Source organism: Haliotis rufescens, unplaced genomic scaffold (genome assembly GCF_023055435.1).
Source record: "Haliotis rufescens isolate VD_foot unplaced genomic scaffold, xgHalRufe1.0.p SCAF_4, whole genome shotgun sequence".
Lineage (NCBI taxonomy): Eukaryota > Metazoa > Mollusca > Gastropoda > Lepetellida > Haliotidae > Haliotis > Haliotis rufescens.
This window is the reverse complement of record NW_025964112.1, coordinates 24,352,628-24,371,467: the sequence shown is the minus strand read 5'-3', so window position 1 is coordinate 24,371,467 and position 18,840 is coordinate 24,352,628.

Genomic DNA, 18,840 nt, shown 5'->3' with positions numbered 1-18,840 from the left:
TTTTCGAGGTTGCATTGATTAGAAAATACATTTTGACTGTTACTTTCATGATCTGGTAACCGACGCTTTGATTGGTCGGATGAAAGGTCGTTCTGACGTGACCTGTAATGGTATGTCCTCAGATCTTTGTTTAGCGGCAGTGAGAACATAGATCTGAATTAAATGAGATTGATATCATTAGTGTCATACTTTGACTTGTTAAAGTAATATTTGATTGGCTCTTATATGGAAACATAATGTTTTTGCATTTGAAATAGCAAGACCACAGTGACTGGCCAAACTGTTCATCCTTAGAAAATATCCGGAAATAGCAATCACCTTTACCAAAGTGCTTTAATAAGATATAATATAGTAAAAGCTGCAGCTAAATTAACATGATATTGGAAAATATTATTCCTGGTAAAAAATAGTTTCAGATACTATTTCTTCTGTTTGTTGCATCCAAATTCTATAAAGTTATATTCTTGGGCATTTTGTAACTGAATTCCTGGTAAACCAGGAGGAAATGTCTGGACCACTGATTACAATTTCCGGCTTAGTTAATGAGAAAATACACACGGTAATCTTAATCTCTGCATATAAAACAATGCCTTTTAGAACAGGAAATACAATTTAAATGGTAAATCATCATGTCTAGTTATTATTTATCCCCTTTTCATTCACCTGAAGGAATACCATATAGGTTTTTTTTCATTTTTCTTCAACCATCAACTTGTTCATTTGAAGACAATGTTGTTTTATTTTACATTTTAACCAGCCACATTGTAAGAGCAAGCCAAAATTCTGTGAACTAACTAAAAGGCAAATAATTGCTTTTTAGTGAATAAATCATATTTGTGCCACTTTTGACTATTTTTATAGAAATGTATGTTTTTGAAGGCAGGTGCTTTAATCACACCTCTCTTCAGTTATGAGTGCTCCTTGTTTTTGAGATAGCATCCACTCAGTACATAGTGTGCTGGCATTGAGGATATCAGTTTGAACCTTAAAGGGGAAGTGTACACGCAAAAATCACTTTCTTTCTTTTTCTAAACAAAACGCAATTTTAGAATTAGTTAGTATCTGTGTTTGAAAATATACACTCAATTTTTCTCACAGTGAAAGTAGGAAGCTCACAATAGTGTTAAAATGATATGCCGTTATGAGGCCTTCGTTTTACGAGCAAAATAGGCCTGAGTTATCCCCCTTAGATTATGACGTAATTGGTGCTAATTCAACTGGGTCCCTGTCTATTCTCAACGCAAAAGATATCAAGGACCAGTTTTTATGTAAAACAACATGGTCTACGACACTCTCCGGCGCAGTGGTGACTCAGTATAACACAATTCTGGCTGGCATCTGAGACGCTAAAATCACAAAACTGTACCTACACCACGTGAAGCGGCTCTAACAAAGCATGATGACGTCATAATGTTTATCAAATGGCACCAATGACGTCATATTGCAAGGGGCATAAGCCATGGTGTTTTTGTTATGGAAATAGAACACTTAGTAAATGTGAAAAATATAAATCGTTTTAATGCAAAAAATATGTTAATTAAATATGATGTTTTTATATTTTTGTCTATGACACTTCTATGTTAACACTTTTAATGTGGAAAAAGTACAAGAAAAATTGGTTCATTTCCGTGTGAACTTGCCCTTTAAGGTTATATCCACGTCAAGCCAAGCAGCAGCAGCACAAAATGTCAAACCCTTACAAAGCTCACTGTTGGGACATGGATAGAATTGGCCCTCATTAACTGGGGGGCCGGCAGGGCCACGGGTTGCCAAGTCATCTCAGGCGCAGTAATTCGCTGTGCAGACATCCCAAATTCTAGATTTGTCAGCACGTGTGTTAAACCGAAGTGGTAAACGTCTGAGACCTGCATCACTTCGGGCTTTCCTCCCACATAAAGCTGACACACCATGATAAAACTTGAATAATGCTTAAAATGGCGTAAAACCCAACTCACTCACTGATTAACTGGGCTTGTTAGAGTTGGCATTGAACATTACACATGTTTTCAATTAGACTATTATTTACAGGTGCCACAATATATGCAGTATAATTGCTGACTGCAGTGTCAAGAAATATTCACTCTTCAAGACTAGTTTTATTGTAGTTGTGGTCTATCATACTTTTGGCCATTGTTATTTTTCATGTTAAATGTATTACTCTCATCATTATGCCATGAATTCACTTTAATGCTATAACAGGGATACAAATTGTTTTGTTGTACCATATTGGTGTGTGCACACTTCAAGTGATCAAAACTGATTGCTGTGACAACACAAGTTCAGTTGATGACTTGATCATGTTTGATATTCACATGAATATGCATGAAGCCACGATAGATTACACTTGTTCTAAATGTTGTTTGATGTCAGTTTGCATTTTTCTTAACCTAATGATTGGTATTCGTATCAAATGAGGTGCATTCTTTAAATCAAGGTTGATGTTATTTGGGAAATGTAAACAGAATAAACTGCGATTAAATCCATCTTGTTTACTAACTTGTGAAACTGCTATTTGCATTGGAAAAAGATGCAGTGCCAATATGTCATTGAGTAATGACAGGAGATGATGTCATAGACGCCCAGTACTGAGTAATGACAGGAGATGGTGTCATAGACGTCCACTACTGAGTAATGACAGGAGATGGTGTCATAGACGCCCACTACTGAGTAATGACAGGAGATGGTGTCATAGACGTCCACTACTGAGTAATGACAGGAGATGGTGTCATAGACGTCCACTGCTGAGTAATGACAGATGGTGTCATAGACGTCCACTACTGAGTAATGACAGGAGATGGTGTCATAAACGTCTACTACTGAGTAATGACAGGAGATGGTGTCATAGACGTCCACTACTGAGTAATGACAGGAGATGGTGTCATAGACGTCCACTACTGAGTAATGACAGGAGATGGTGTCATAAACGTCTACTTCTGAGTAATGACAGATGGTGTCATAGACGCCCACTACTGAGTAATAAATGGAGATGGTGTCATAGATGTCCACTACTGAGTAACGACAGGAGATGGTGTCATAGACGCCCACTACTGAGTAATGACAGGAGATGGTGTCATAGACGTCCACTACTGAGTAACGACAGGAGATGGTGTCATAGACGTCCACTACTGAGTAATGACAGGAGATGGTGTCATAGACGTCCACTACTGAGTAATGACAGGCGATGGTGTCATAGACGTCCACTACTGAGTAATGACAAGAGATGGTGTCATAGACATCCACTACTGAGTAATGATAGGAGATGGTTTTATAGACGCCCACTACTGAGTGATGACAGGAGATGGTGTCATAGACGTCTACTACTGATTGATGATAGTAGATGGTGTTATAGATGCCCACTACTGAGTGATGACATGAGATGGTGTCACAGACGCCCACTACTGAGTAATGAATGGAGATGGTGTTATAGACGCCCAGTCCTGAGTAATGACAGGAGATGGTGTCATAGACGCCCACTACTGAGTTATGACAGGAGATGGTGTCATAGACGTCCACTACTGAGTAACGACAGGAGATGGTGTCATAGACGCCCACTACTGAGTAATGACAGGTGATGGTGTCATAGACGCCCAGTACTGAGTAACGACAGGAGATGGTGTCATAGACGCCCACTACTGAGTAATGACAGGAGATGGTGTCATAGACGTCCACTACTGAGTAATGACAGGAGATGGTGTTATAGACGCCCACTACTGAGTAATGACAGGAGATCGTGTCATAGACGCCCAGTACTGAGTAACGACAGGAGATGGTGTCATAGACGTCCACTACTGAGTTATGACAGGAGATGGTGTCATAAACGTCTACTACTGAGTAATGACAGGAGATGGTGTCATAGACGCCCACAACTGAGTAATGACAGGAGATGGTGTCATAGACGCCCACTACTGAGTAATAAATGGAGATGGTGTCATAGATGTCCACTACTGAGTAATGACAGGAGATGGTGTCATAGACGCCCAGTACTGAGTAACGACAGGAGATGGTGTCATAAACGTCTACTACTGAGTAATGACAGGAGATGGTGTCATAGACGTCCACTACTGAGTAACGACAGGAGATGGTGTCATAGACGTCCACTACTGAGTAACGACAGGAGATGGTGTCATAGACGTCTACTACTGAGTAACGACAGGAGATGGTGTCATAGACGTCCACTACTGAGTAACGACAGGAGATGGTGTCATAGACGTCCACTACTGAGTAACGACAGGAGATGGTGTCATAGACGTCCACTACTGAGTAACGACAGGAGATGGTGTCATAAACGTCTACTACTGAGTAATGACAGGAGATGGTGTCATAGACGTCCACTACTGAGTAAAGACAGGAGATGGTGTCATAAACGTCTACTACTGAGTAACGACAGGAGATGGTGTTATAGACGCCCACTACTGAGTGATGACATGAGATGGTGTCACAGACGCCCACTACTGAGTAATGACAGGAGATGGTGTCATAGACGCCCAGTACTGAGTAACGACAGGAGATGGTGTCATAAACGTCTACTACTGAGTAATGACAGGAGATGGTGTCATAGACGTCCACTACTGAGTAATGACAGGAGATGGTGTCATAGACGTCTACTACTGAGTAACGACAGGAGATGGTGTCATAGACGTCCACTACTGAGTAATGACAGGAGATGGTGTCATAGACGTCCACTACTGAGTAATGACAGGAGATGGTGTCATAGACGCCCACTACTGAGTAATGACAGGAGATGGTGTCATAGACGTCCACTACTGAGTAATGACAGGAGATGGTGTCATAGACGTCCACTACTGAGTAATGACAGGAGATGGTGTCATAGACGTCCACTACTGAGTAATGACAGGAGATGGTGTCATAGACGTCCACTACTGAGTAATGACAGGAGATGGTGTCATAGACGCCCACTACTGAGTAACGACAGGAGATGGTGTCATAGACGCCCAGAACTCAGTAATGACAGGAGATGGTGTCATAGACGTCCACTACTGAGTAATGACAGGAGATGGTGTCATAGACGCCCACTACTGAGTAATGACAGGAGATGGTGTCATAGATGTCCACTACTGAGTAATGACAGGAGATGGTGTCATAGACGCCAAGTACTGAGTAATGACAGGAGATGGTGTCATAGACGCCCACTACTGAGTAATGACAGGAGATGGTGTCATAGACGCCCACTACTGAGTAATGACAGGAGATGGTGTCATAGACGTCCACTACTGAGTAATGACAGGAGATGGTGTCATAGACGTCCACTACTGAGTAATGACAGGAGATGGTGTCATAGACGCCCACTACTGAGTAATGACAGGAGATCGTGTCATAGACGCCCAGTACTGAGTAACGACAGGAGATGGTGTCATAGACGTCCACTACTGAGTTATGACAGGAGATGGTGTCATAAACGTCTACTACTGAGTAATGACAGGAGATGGTGTCATAGACGCCCACAACTGAGTAATGACAGGAGATGGTGTCATAGACGCCCACTACTGAGTAATAAATGGAGATGGTGTCATAGATGTCCACTACTGAGTAATGACAGGAGATGGTGTCATAGACGCCCAGTACTGAGTAACGACAGGAGATGGTGTCATAAACGTCTACTACTGAGTAATGACAGGAGATGGTGTCATAGACGTCCACTACTGAGTAACGACAGGAGATGGTGTCATAGACGTCCACTACTGAGTAACGACAGGAGATGGTGTCATAGACGTCTACTACTGAGTAACGACAGGAGATGGTGTCATAGACGTCCACTACTGAGTAACGACAGGAGATGGTGTCATAGACGTCCACTACTGAGTAACGACAGGAGATGGTGTCATAGACGTCCACTACTGAGTAACGACAGGAGATGGTGTCATAAACGTCTACTACTGAGTAATGACAGGAGATGGTGTCATAGACGTCCACTACTGAGTAAAGACAGGAGATGGTGTCATAAACGTCTACTACTGAGTAACGACAGGAGATGGTGTTATAGACGCCCACTACTGAGTGATGACATGAGATGGTGTCACAGACGCCCACTACTGAGTAATGACAGGAGATGGTGTCATAGACGCCCAGTACTGAGTAACGACAGGAGATGGTGTCATAAACGTCTACTACTGAGTAATGACAGGAGATGGTGTCATAGACGTCCACTACTGAGTAATGACAGGAGATGGTGTCATAGACGTCCACAACTGAGTAACGACAGGAGATGGTGTCATAGACGTCCACTACTGAGTAATGACAGGAGATGGTGTCATAGACGTCCACTACTGAGTAATGACAGGAGATGGTGTCATAGACGCCCACTACTGAGTAATGACAGGAGATGGTGTCATAGACGTCCACTACTGAGTAATGACAGGAGATGGTGTCATAGACGTCCACTACTGAGTAATGACAGGAGATGGTGTCATAGACGTCCACTACTGAGTAATGACAGGAGATGGTGTCATAGACGTCCACTACTGAGTAATGACAGGAGATGGTGTCATAGACGCCCACTACTGAGTAACGACAGGAGATGGTGTCATAGACGCCCAGAACTCAGTAATGACAGGAGATGGTGTCATAGACGTCCACTACTGAGTAATGACAGGAGATGGTGTCATAGACGTCCACTACTGAGTAATGAGAGGAGACGGTGTCATAGACGCCCGCTACTGAGTAATGACAGGAGATGGTGTCATAGACGCCCAGAACTCAGTAATGACAGGAGATGGTGTCATAGACGTCCACTACTGAGTAATGACAGGAGATGGTGTCATAAACGTCTACTACTGAGTAACGACAGGAGATGGTGTTATAGACGCCCACTACTGAGTGATGACATGAGATGGTGTCACAGACGCCCACTACTGAGTAATGACAGGAGATGGTGTCATAGACGCCCAGTACTGAGTAACGACAGGAGATGGTGTCATAAACGTCTACTACTGAGTAATGACAGGAGATGGTGTCATAGACGTCCACTACTGAGTAATGACAGGAGATGGTGTCATAGACGTCTACTACTGAGTAACGACAGGAGATGGTGTCATAGACGTCCACTACTGAGTAATGACAGGAGATGGTGTCATAGACGTCCACTACTGAGTAATGACAGGAGATGGTGTCATAGACGCCCACTACTGAGTAATGACAGGAGATGGTGTCATAGACGTCCACTACTGAGTAATGACAGGAGATGGTGTCATAGACGTCCACTACTGAGTAATGACAGGAGATGGTGTCATAGACGTCCACTACTGAGTAATGACAGGAGATGGTGTCATAGACGTCCACTACTGAGTAATGACAGGAGATGGTGTCATAGACGCCCACTACTGAGTAACGACAGGAGATGGTGTCATAGACGCCCAGAACTCAGTAATGACAGGAGATGGTGTCATAGACGTCCACTACTGAGTAATGACAGGAGATGGTGTCATAGACGCCCACTACTGAGTAATGACAGGAGATGGTGTCATAGATGTCCACTACTGAGTAATGACAGGAGATGGTGTCATAGACGCCAAGTACTGAGTAATGACAGGAGATGGTGTCATAGACGCCCACTACTGAGTAATGACAGGAGATGGTGTCATAGACGCCCACTACTGAGTAATGACAGGAGATGGTGTCATAGACGTCCACTACTGAGTAATGACAGGAGATGGTGTCATAGACGTCCACTACTGAGTAATGACAGGAGATGGTGTCATAGACGCCCACTACTGAGTAATGACAGGAGATCGTGTCATAGACGCCCAGTACTGAGTAACGACAGGAGATGGTGTCATAGACGTCCACTACTGAGTTATGACAGGAGATGGTGTCATAAACGTCTACTACTGAGTAATGACAGGAGATGGTGTCATAGACGCCCACAACTGAGTAATGACAGGAGATGGTGTCATAGACGCCCACTACTGAGTAATAAATGGAGATGGTGTCATAGATGTCCACTACTGAGTAATGACAGGAGATGGTGTCATAGACGCCCAGTACTGAGTAACGACAGGAGATGGTGTCATAAACGTCTACTACTGAGTAATGACAGGAGATGGTGTCATAGACGTCCACTACTGAGTAACGACAGGAGATGGTGTCATAGACGTCCACTACTGAGTAACGACAGGAGATGGTGTCATAGACGTCTACTACTGAGTAACGACAGGAGATGGTGTCATAGACGTCCACTACTGAGTAACGACAGGAGATGGTGTCATAGACGTCCACTACTGAATAACGACAGGAGATGGTGTCATAGACGTCCACTACTGAGTAACGACAGGAGATGGTGTCATAAACGTCTACTACTGAGTAATGACAGGAGATGGTGTCATAGACGTCCACTACTGAGTAAAGACAGGAGATGGTGTCATAAACGTCTACTACTGAGTAACGACAGGAGATGGTGTTATAGACGCCCACTACTGAGTGATGACATGAGATGGTGTCACAGACGCCCACTACTGAGTAATGACAGGAGATGGTGTCATAGACGCCCAGTACTGAGTAACGACAGGAGATGGTGTCATAAACGTCTACTACTGAGTAATGACAGGAGATGGTGTCATAGACGTCCACTACTGAGTAATGACAGGAGATGGTGTCATAGACGTCCACAACTGAGTAACGACAGGAGATGGTGTCATAGACGTCCACTACTGAGTAATGACAGGAGATGGTGTCATAGACGTCCACTACTGAGTAATGACAGGAGATGGTGTCATAGACGCCCACTACTGAGTAATGACAGGAGATGGTGTCATAGACGTCCACTACTGAGTAATGACAGGAGATGGTGTCATAGACGTCCACTACTGAGTAATGACAGGAGATGGTGTCATAGACGTCCACTACTGAGTAATGACAGGAGATGGTGTCATAGACGTCCACTACTGAGTAATGACAGGAGATGGTGTCATAGACGCCCACTACTGAGTAACGACAGGAGATGGTGTCATAGACGCCCAGAACTCAGTAATGACAGGAGATGGTGTCATAGACGTCCACTACTGAGTAATGACAGGAGATGGTGTCATAGACGTCCACTACTGAGTAATGAGAGGAGACGGTGTCATAGACGCCCGCTACTGAGTAATGACAGGAGATGGTGTCATAGACGCCCAGAACTCAGTAATGACAGGAGATGGTGTCATAGACGTCCACTACTGAGTAATGACAGGAGATGGTGTCATAAACGTCAACTACTGAGTAATGACAGGAGATGGTGTCATAGACGCCCACTACTGAGTAATAAATGGAGATGGTGTCATAGATGTCCACTACTGAGTGATGACAGGAGATGGTGTTATAGACGCCCACTACTGAGTAACGACAGGAGATGGTGTCATAGACGCCCACTACTGAGTAACGACAGGAGATGGTGTCATAGACGCTCAGAACTCAGTAATGACAGGAGATGGTGTCATAGACGTCCACTACTGAGTAATGACAGGAGATGGTGTCATAGACGTCCACTACTGAGTAATGACAGGAGATGGTGTCATAGACGTCCAGAACTCAGTAATGACAGGAGATGGTGTCATAGACGTCCACTACTGAGTAATGACAGGAGATGGTGTCATTGACGTCCACTACTGAGTAATGACAGGAGATGGTGTCATAGACGCCCACTACTGAGTAATGACAGGAGATGGTGTCATAGACGTCCACTACTGAGTAATGACAGGAGATGGTGTCATAAACGTCTACTGCTGAGTAATGACAGGAGATGGTGTCATAGACGTCCACTACTGAGTAATGACAGGAGATGGTGTCATAGACGTCCACTACTGAGTAATGACAGGAGATGGTGTCATAAACGTCTACTACTGAGTAATGACAGGAGATGGTGTCATAGACGCCCACTACTGAGTAATGACAGGAGATGGTGTCATAAACGTCTACTACTGAGTAATGACAGGAGATGGTGTCATAGACGCCCAGAACTCAGTAATGACAGGAGATGGTGTCATAGACGTCCACTACTGAGTAATGACAGGAGATGGTGTCATAGACGTCCACTACCGAGTAATGACAGATGGTGTCATAGACGCCCACTACTGAGTAATAAATGGAGATGATGTCATAGATGTCCACTACTGAGTAATGACAGGAGATGGTGTCATAGACGTCCACTACTGAGTAATGACAGGAGATGGTGTCATAGACGCCCACTACTGAGTAATGACAGGAGATGGTGTCATAGACGTCCACTACTGAGTAATGACAGGAGATGGTGTCATAGACGCCCACTACTGAGTAATGACAGGAGATGGTGTCATAGACGTCCACTACTGAGTAATGACAGGAGATGGTGTCATACACGTCCACTGCTGAGTAATGACAGATGGTGTCATAGACGTCCACTACTGAGTAATGACAGGAGATGGTGTCATAAACGTCTACTACTGAGTAATGACAGGAGATGGTGTCATAGACGTCCACTACTGAGTAATGACAGGAGATGGTGTCATAGACGTCCACTACTGAGTAATGACAGGAGATGGTGTCATAAACGTCTACTACTGAGTAATGACAGATGGTGTCATAGACGCCCACTACTGAGTAATAAATGGAGATGATGTCATAGATGTCCACTACTGAGTAACGACAGGAGATGGTGTCATAGACGCCCACTACTGAGTAATGACAGGAGATGGTGTCATAGACGTCCACTACTGAGTAACGACAGGAGATGGTGTCATAGACGTCCACTACTGAGTAATGACAGGAGATGGTGTCATAGACGTCCACTACTGAGTAATGACAGGAGATGGTGTCATAGACGTCCACTACTGAGTAATGACAGGCGATGGTGTCATAGACGTCCACTACTGAGTAATGACAGGAGATGGTGTCATAGACATCCACTACTGAGTAATGATAGGAGATGGTTTTATGAACGTCCACTACTGAGTGATGACAGGAGATGGTGTCATAGACGTCTACTACTGATTGATGATAGTAGATGGTGTTACAGATGCCCACTACTGAATGATGACAGGAGATGGTGTCACAGACGCCCACTACTGAGTAATGAATGGAGATGGTGTTATAGACGCCCAGTCCTGAGTAATGACAGGAGATGGTGTCATAGACGCCCACTACTGAGTTATGACAGGAGATGGTGTCATAGACGTCCACTACTGAGTAACGACAGGAGATGGTGTCATAGACGCCCACTGCTGAGTAATGACAGGAGATGGTGTCATAGACGCCCAGTACTGAGTAACGACAGGAGATGGTGTCATAGACGCCCACTACTGAGTAATGACAGGAGATGGTGTCATAGACGTCCACTACTGAGTAATGACAGGAGATGGTGTTATAGACGCCCAGTCCTGAGTAATGACAGGAGATGGTGTCATAGACGCCCACTACTGAGTAATGACAGGAGATGGTGTCATAGACGTCCACTACTGAGTAACGACAGGAGATGATGTCATAGACGTCCACTACTGAGTAATGACAGGAGATGGTGTCATAGACGTCCACTACTGAGTAATGACAGGAGATGGTGTCATAGACGTCCACTACTGAGTAATGACAGGAGATGGTGTCATAGACGTCCACTGCTGAGTAACGACAGGAGATGGTGTCATAGACGCCCACTGCTGAGTAATGACAGGAGATGGTGTCATAGACGTCCACTACTGAGTAATGACAGGAGATGGTGTCATAGACGTCTACTACTGAGTAATGACAGGAGATGGTGTCATAGACGCCCACTACTGAGTTATGACAGGAGATGGTGTCATAGACGTCCACTACTGAGTAATGACAGGAGATGGTGTCATAGACGCCCACTACTGAGTAATGACAGGAGATGGTGTCATAGACGCCCAGTACTGAGTAACGACAGGAGATGGTGTCATAGACGCCCACTACTGAGTAATGACAGGAGATGGTGTCATAGACGTCCACTACTGAGTAATGACAGGAGATGGTGTTATAGACGCCCAGTCCTGAGTAATGACAGGAGATGGTGTCATAGACGCCCACTACTGAGTAATGACAGGAGATGGTGTCATAGACGTCCACTACGGAGTAACGACAGGAGATGATGTCATAGACGTCCACTACTGAGTAATGACAGGAGATGGTGTCATAGACGTCCACTACTGAGTAATGACAGGAGATGGTGTCATAGACGTCCACTGCTGAGTAATGACAGGAGATGGTGTCATAGACGTCCACTACTGAGTAATGACAGGAGATGGTGTCATAAACGTCCACTACTGAGTAATGACAGGAGATGGTGTCATAGACGTCCACTACTCAGTAATGATAGGAGATGGTGTCATAGACGCCCAGTACTGAGTAACGACAGGAGATGGTGTCATAGACGCCCACTACTGAGTAATGACAGGAGATGGTGTCATAGACGTCCACTACTGAGTAATGACAGGAGATGGTGTTATAGACGCCCAGTCCTGAGTAATGACAGGAGATGGTGTCATAGACGCCCACTACTGAGTAATGACAGGAGATGGTGTCATAGACGTCCACTACGGAGTAACGACAGGAGATGATGTCATAGACGTCCACTACTGAGTAATGACAGGAGATGGTGTCATAGACGTCCACTACTGAGTAATGACAGGAGATGGTGTCATAGACGTCCACTGCTGAGTAATGACAGGAGATGGTGTCATAGACGTCCACTACTGAGTAATGACAGGAGATGGTGTCATAAACGTCCACTACTGAGTAATGACAGGAGATGGTGTCATAGACGTCCACTACTCAGTAATGATAGGAGATGGTGTCATAGACGCCCAGTACTGAGTAACGACAGGAGATGGTGTCATAGACGTCCACTACTGAGTAATGACAGGAGATTGTGTCATAGACGTCCACTACTGAGTAATGACAGGAGATGGTGTTATAGACGCCCAGTACTGAGTAACGACAGGAGATGGTGTCATAAACGTCTACTACTGAGTAATGACAGGAGATGGTGTCATAGACGTCCGCTACTGAGTAACGACAGGAGATGGTGTCATAGACGTCAACTACTGAGTAACGACAGGAGATGGTGTCATAGACGTCCACTACTGAGTAATGACAGGAGATGGTGTCATAGACGTCCACTACTGAGTAATGACAGGAGATGGTGTCATAGACGCCCACTACTGAGTAATGACAGGAGATGGTGTCATAGACGTCCACTACTGAGTAATGACAGGAGATGGTGTCATAGACGTCCACTACTGAGTAATGACAGGAGATGGTGTCATAGACGTCCACTACTGAGTAATGACAGGAGATGGTGTCATAGACATCCACTACTGAGTAATGACAGGAGATGGTGTTATAGACGCCCACTACTGGGTAACGACAGGAGATGGTGTCATAGACGCCAAGAACTCAGTAATGACTGGAGATGGTGTCATAGACGTCCACTACTGAGTAACGACAGGAGATGGTGTCATAGACGCCCACTACTGAGTAATGACAGGAGATGGTGTCATAGACGCCCACTACTGAGTAATGACAGGAGATGGTGTCATAGACGCCCAGAACTCAGTAATGACAGGAGATGGTGTCATAGACGTCCACTACTGAGTAATGACAGGAGATGGTGTCATAAACGTCTACTACTGAGTAATGACAGGAGATGGTGTCATAGACGCCCACTACTGAGTAATAAATGGAGATGGTGTCATAGATGTCCACTACTGAGTGATGACAGGAGATGGTGTTATAGACGCCCACTACTGAGCAACAACAGGAGATGGTGTCATAGACGTCCGCTACTGAGTAACGACAGGAGATGGTGTCATAGACGTCCACTACTGAGTAATGACAGGAGATGGTGTCATAGACGCCCACTACTGAGTAATAAATGGAGATGGTGTCACAGATGTCCACTACTGAGTGATGACAGGAGATGGTGCTATAGACGTCCACTACTGAGTAATGAAATGAGATGGTGTCATAGACGCCCAGAACTCAGTAATGACAGGAGATGGTGTCATAGACGTCCACTACTGAGTAATGACAGGAGATGGTGTCATAGACGCCCACTACTGAGTAATGACAGGAGATGGTGTCATAGACGCCCAGAACTCAGTAATGACAGGAGATGGTGTCATAGACGCCCACTACTGAGTAATGACAGGAGATGGTGTCATAGACGTCCACTACTGAGTAATGACAGGAGATGGTGTCATAGACGCCCAGAACTCAGTAATGACAGGAGATGGTGTCATAGACGCCCACTACTGAGTAATGACAGGAGATGGTGTCATAGACGCCCACTGCTGAGTAATGACAGGAGATGGTGTCATAGACGTCCACTACTGAGTAATGACAGGAGATGGTGTCATAGACGTCCACTACTGAGTAATGACAGGAGATGGTGTCATAGACGCCCACTGCTGAGTAATGACAGGAGATGGTGTCATAGACGTCCACTACTGAGTAATGACAGGAGATGGTGTCATTGACGTCCACTACTGAAAAATGACAGGAGATGGTGTCATAGACGCCCACTACTGAGTAATGACAGGAGATGGTGTCATAAACGTCTACTACTGAGTAATGACAGGAGATGGTGTCATAGACGCCCAGAACTCAGTAATGACAGGAGATGGTGTCATAGACATCCACTACTGAGTAATGACAGGAGATGGTGTCATAGACGTCCACTACCGAGTAATGACAGATGGTGTCATAGATGTCCACTACTGAGTAATAAATGGAGATGATGTCATAGATGTCCACTACTGAGTAATGACAGGAGATGGTGTCATAGACGTCCACTACTGAGTAATGACAGGAGATGGTGTCATAGACGCCCACTACTGAGTAATGACAGGAGATGGTGTCATAGACGCCCAGTACTGAGTAATGACAGGAGATGGTGTCATAGACGCCCACTACTGAGTAATGACAGGAGATGGTGTCATAGACGTCCACTACTGAGTAATGACAGGAGATGGTGTCATACACGTCCACTGCTGAGTAATGACAGATGGTGTCATAGACGTCCACTACTGAGTAATGACAGGAGATGGTGTCATAAACGTCTACTACTGAGTAATGACAGGAGATGGTGTCATAGACGTCCACTACTGAGTAATGACAGGAGATGGTGTCATAGACGTCCACTACTGAGTAATGACAGGAGATGGTGTCATAAACGTCTACTACTGAGTAATGACAGATGGTGTCATAGACGCCCACTACTGAGTAATAAATGGAGATGATGTCATAGATGTCCACTACTGAGTAACGACAGGAGATGGTGTCATAGACGCCCACTACTGAGTAATGACAGGAGATGGTGTCATAGACGTCCACTACTGAGTAACGACAGGAGATGGTGTCATAGACGTCCACTACTGAGTAATGACAGGAGATGGTGTCATAGACGTCCACTACTGAGTAATGACAGGAGATGGTGTCATAGACGTCCACTACTGAGTAATGACAGGCGATGGTGTCATAGACGTCCACTACTGAGTAATGACAGGAGATGGTGTCATAGACATCCACTACTGAGTAATGATAGGAGATGGTTTTATAAACGTCCACTACTGAGTGATGACAGGAGATGGTGTCATAGACGTCTACTACTGATTGATGATAGTAGATGGTGTTACAGATGCCCACTACTGAGTGATGACATGAGATGGTGTCACAGACGCCCACTACTGAGTAATTAATGGAGATGGTGTTATAGACGCCCAGTCCTGAGTAATGACAGGAGATGGTGTCATAGACGCCCACTACTGAGTTATGACAGGAGATGGTGTCATAGACGTCCACTACTGAGTAATGACAGGAGATGGTGTCATAAACGTCCACTACTGAGTAATGACAGGAGATGGTGTCACAGACGCCCACTACTGAGTAATTAATGGAGATGGTGTTATAGACGCCCAGTCCTGAGTAATGACAGGAGATGGTGTCATAGACGCCCACTACTGAGTTATGACAGGAGATGGTGTCATAGACGTCCACTACTGAGTAACGACAGGAGATGGTGTCATAGACGCCCACTACTGAGTAACGACAGGAGATGGTGTCATAGACGTCCACTACTGAGTAATGACAGGAGATGGTGTTATAGACGCCCAGTCCTGAGTAATGACAGGAGATGGTGTCATAGACGTCCACTACTGAGTAACGACAGGAGATGGTGTCATAGACGCCCACTACTGAGTAATGACAGGAGATGGTGTCATAGACGTCCACTACTGAGTAATGACAGGAGATGGTGTTATAGACGCCCAGTCCTGAGTAATGACAGGAGATGGTGTCATAGACGCCCACTACTGAGTAATGACAGGAGATGGTGTCATAGACGTCCACTACTGAGTAACGACAGGAGATGATGTCATAGACGTCCACTACTGAGTAATGACAGGAGATGGTGTCATAGACGTCCACTACTGAGTAATGACAGGAGATGGTGTCATAGACGTCCACTACTGAGTAATGACAGGAGATGGTGTCATAGACGTCCACTGCTGAGTAACGACAGGAGATGGTGTCATAGACGCCCACTGCTGAGTAATGACAGGAGATGGTGTCATAGACGTCCACTACTGAGTAATGACAGGAGATGGTGTCATAGACGTCCACTACTGAGTAATGACAGGAGATGGTGTCATAGACGCCCACTACTGAGTTATGACAGGAGATGGTGTCATAGACGTCCACTACTGAGTAACGACAGGAGATGGTGTCATAGACGCCCACTACTGAGTAATGACAGGAGATGGTGTCATAGACGCCCAGTACTGAGTAACGACAGGAGATGGTGTCATAGACGCCCACTACTGAGTAATGACAGGAGATGGTGTCATAGACGTCCACTACTGAGTAATGACAGGAGATGGTGTCATAGACGCCCAGTCCTGAGTAATGACAGGAGATGGTGTCATAGACGCCCACTACTGAGTAATGACAGGAGATGGTGTCATAGACGTCCACTACGGAGTAACGACAGGAGATGATGTCATAGACGTCCACTAATGAGTAATGACAGGAGATGGTGTCATAGACGTCCACTACTGAGTAATGACAGGAGATGGTGTCATAGACGTCCACTGCTGAGTAATGACAGGAGATGGTGTCATAGACGTCCACTACTGAGTAATGACAGGAGATGGTGTCATAAACGTCCACTACTGAGTAATGACAGGAGATGGTGTCATAGACGTCCACTACTCAGTAATGATAGGAGATGGTGTCATAGACGCCCAGTACTGAGTAACGACAGGAGATGGTGTCATAGACGTCCACTACTGAGTAATGACAGGAGATTGTGTCATAGACGTCCACTACTGAGTAATGACAGGAGATGGCGTTATAGACGCCCAGTACTGAGTAACGACAGGAGATGGTGTCATAAACGTCTACTACTGAGTAACGACAGGAGATGGTGTCATAGACGTCCACTACTGAGTAACGACAGGAGATGGTGTCATAGACGCCCAGAACTCAGTAATGACAGGAGATGGTGTCATAGACGTCCACTACTGAGTAATGACAGGAGATGGTGTCTTAGACGTCCACTACTGAGTAATGAGAGGAGATGGTGTCATAGACGCCCGCTACTGAGTAATGACAGGAGATGGTGTCATAGACGCCCAGAACTCAGTAATGACAGGAGATGGTGTCATAGACGTCCACTACTGAGTAATGACAGGAGATGGTGTCATAAACGTCAACTACTGAGTAATGACAGGAGATGGTGTCATAGACGCCCACTACTGAGTAATAAATGGAGATGGTGTCATAGATGTCCACTACTGAGTGATGACAGGAGATGGTGTTATAGACGCCCACTACTGAGTAACGACAGGAGATGGTGTCATAGACGCCCACTACTGAGTAACGACAGGAGATGGTGTCATAGACGCTCAGAACTCAGTAATGACAGGAGATGGTGTCATAGACGTCCACTACTGAGTAATGACAGGAGATGGTGTCATAGACGTCCACTACTGAGTAATGACAGGAGATGGTGTCATAGACGTCCAGAACTCAGTAATGACAGGAGATGGTGTCATAGACGTCCACTACTGAGTAATGACAGGAGATGGTGTCATTGACGTCCACTACTGAGTAATGACAGGAGATGGTGTCATAGACGCCCACTACTGAGTAATGACAGGAGATGGTGTCATAGACGTCCACTACTGAGTAATGACAGGAGATGGTGTCATAAACGTCTACTGCTGAGTAATGACAGGAGATGGTGTCATAGACGTCCACTACTGAGTAATGACAGGAGATGGTGTCATAGACGTCCACTACTGAGTAATGACAGGAGATGGTGTCATAAACGTCTACTACTGAGTAATGACAGGAGATGGTGTCATAGACGCCCACTACTGAGTAATGACAGGAGATGGTGTCATAAACGTCTACTACTGAGTAATGACAGGAGATGGTGTCATAGACGCCCAGAACTCAGTAATGACAGGAGATGGTGTCATAGACGTCCACTACTGAGTAATGACAGGAGATGGTGTCATAGACGTCCACTACCGAGTAATGACAGATGGTGTCATAGACGCCCACTACTGAGTAATAAATGGAGATGATGTCATAGATGTCCACTACTGAGTAATGACAGGAGATGGTGTCATAGACGTCCACTACTGAGTAATGACAGGAGATGGTGTCATAGACGCCCACTACTGAGTAATGACAGGAGATGGTGTCATAGACGTCCACTACTGAGTAATGACAGGAGATGGTGTCATAGACGCCCACTACTGAGTAATGACAGGAGATGGTGTCATAGACGTCCACTACTGAGTAATGACAGGAGATGGTGTCATACACGTCCACTGCTGAGTAATGACAGATGGT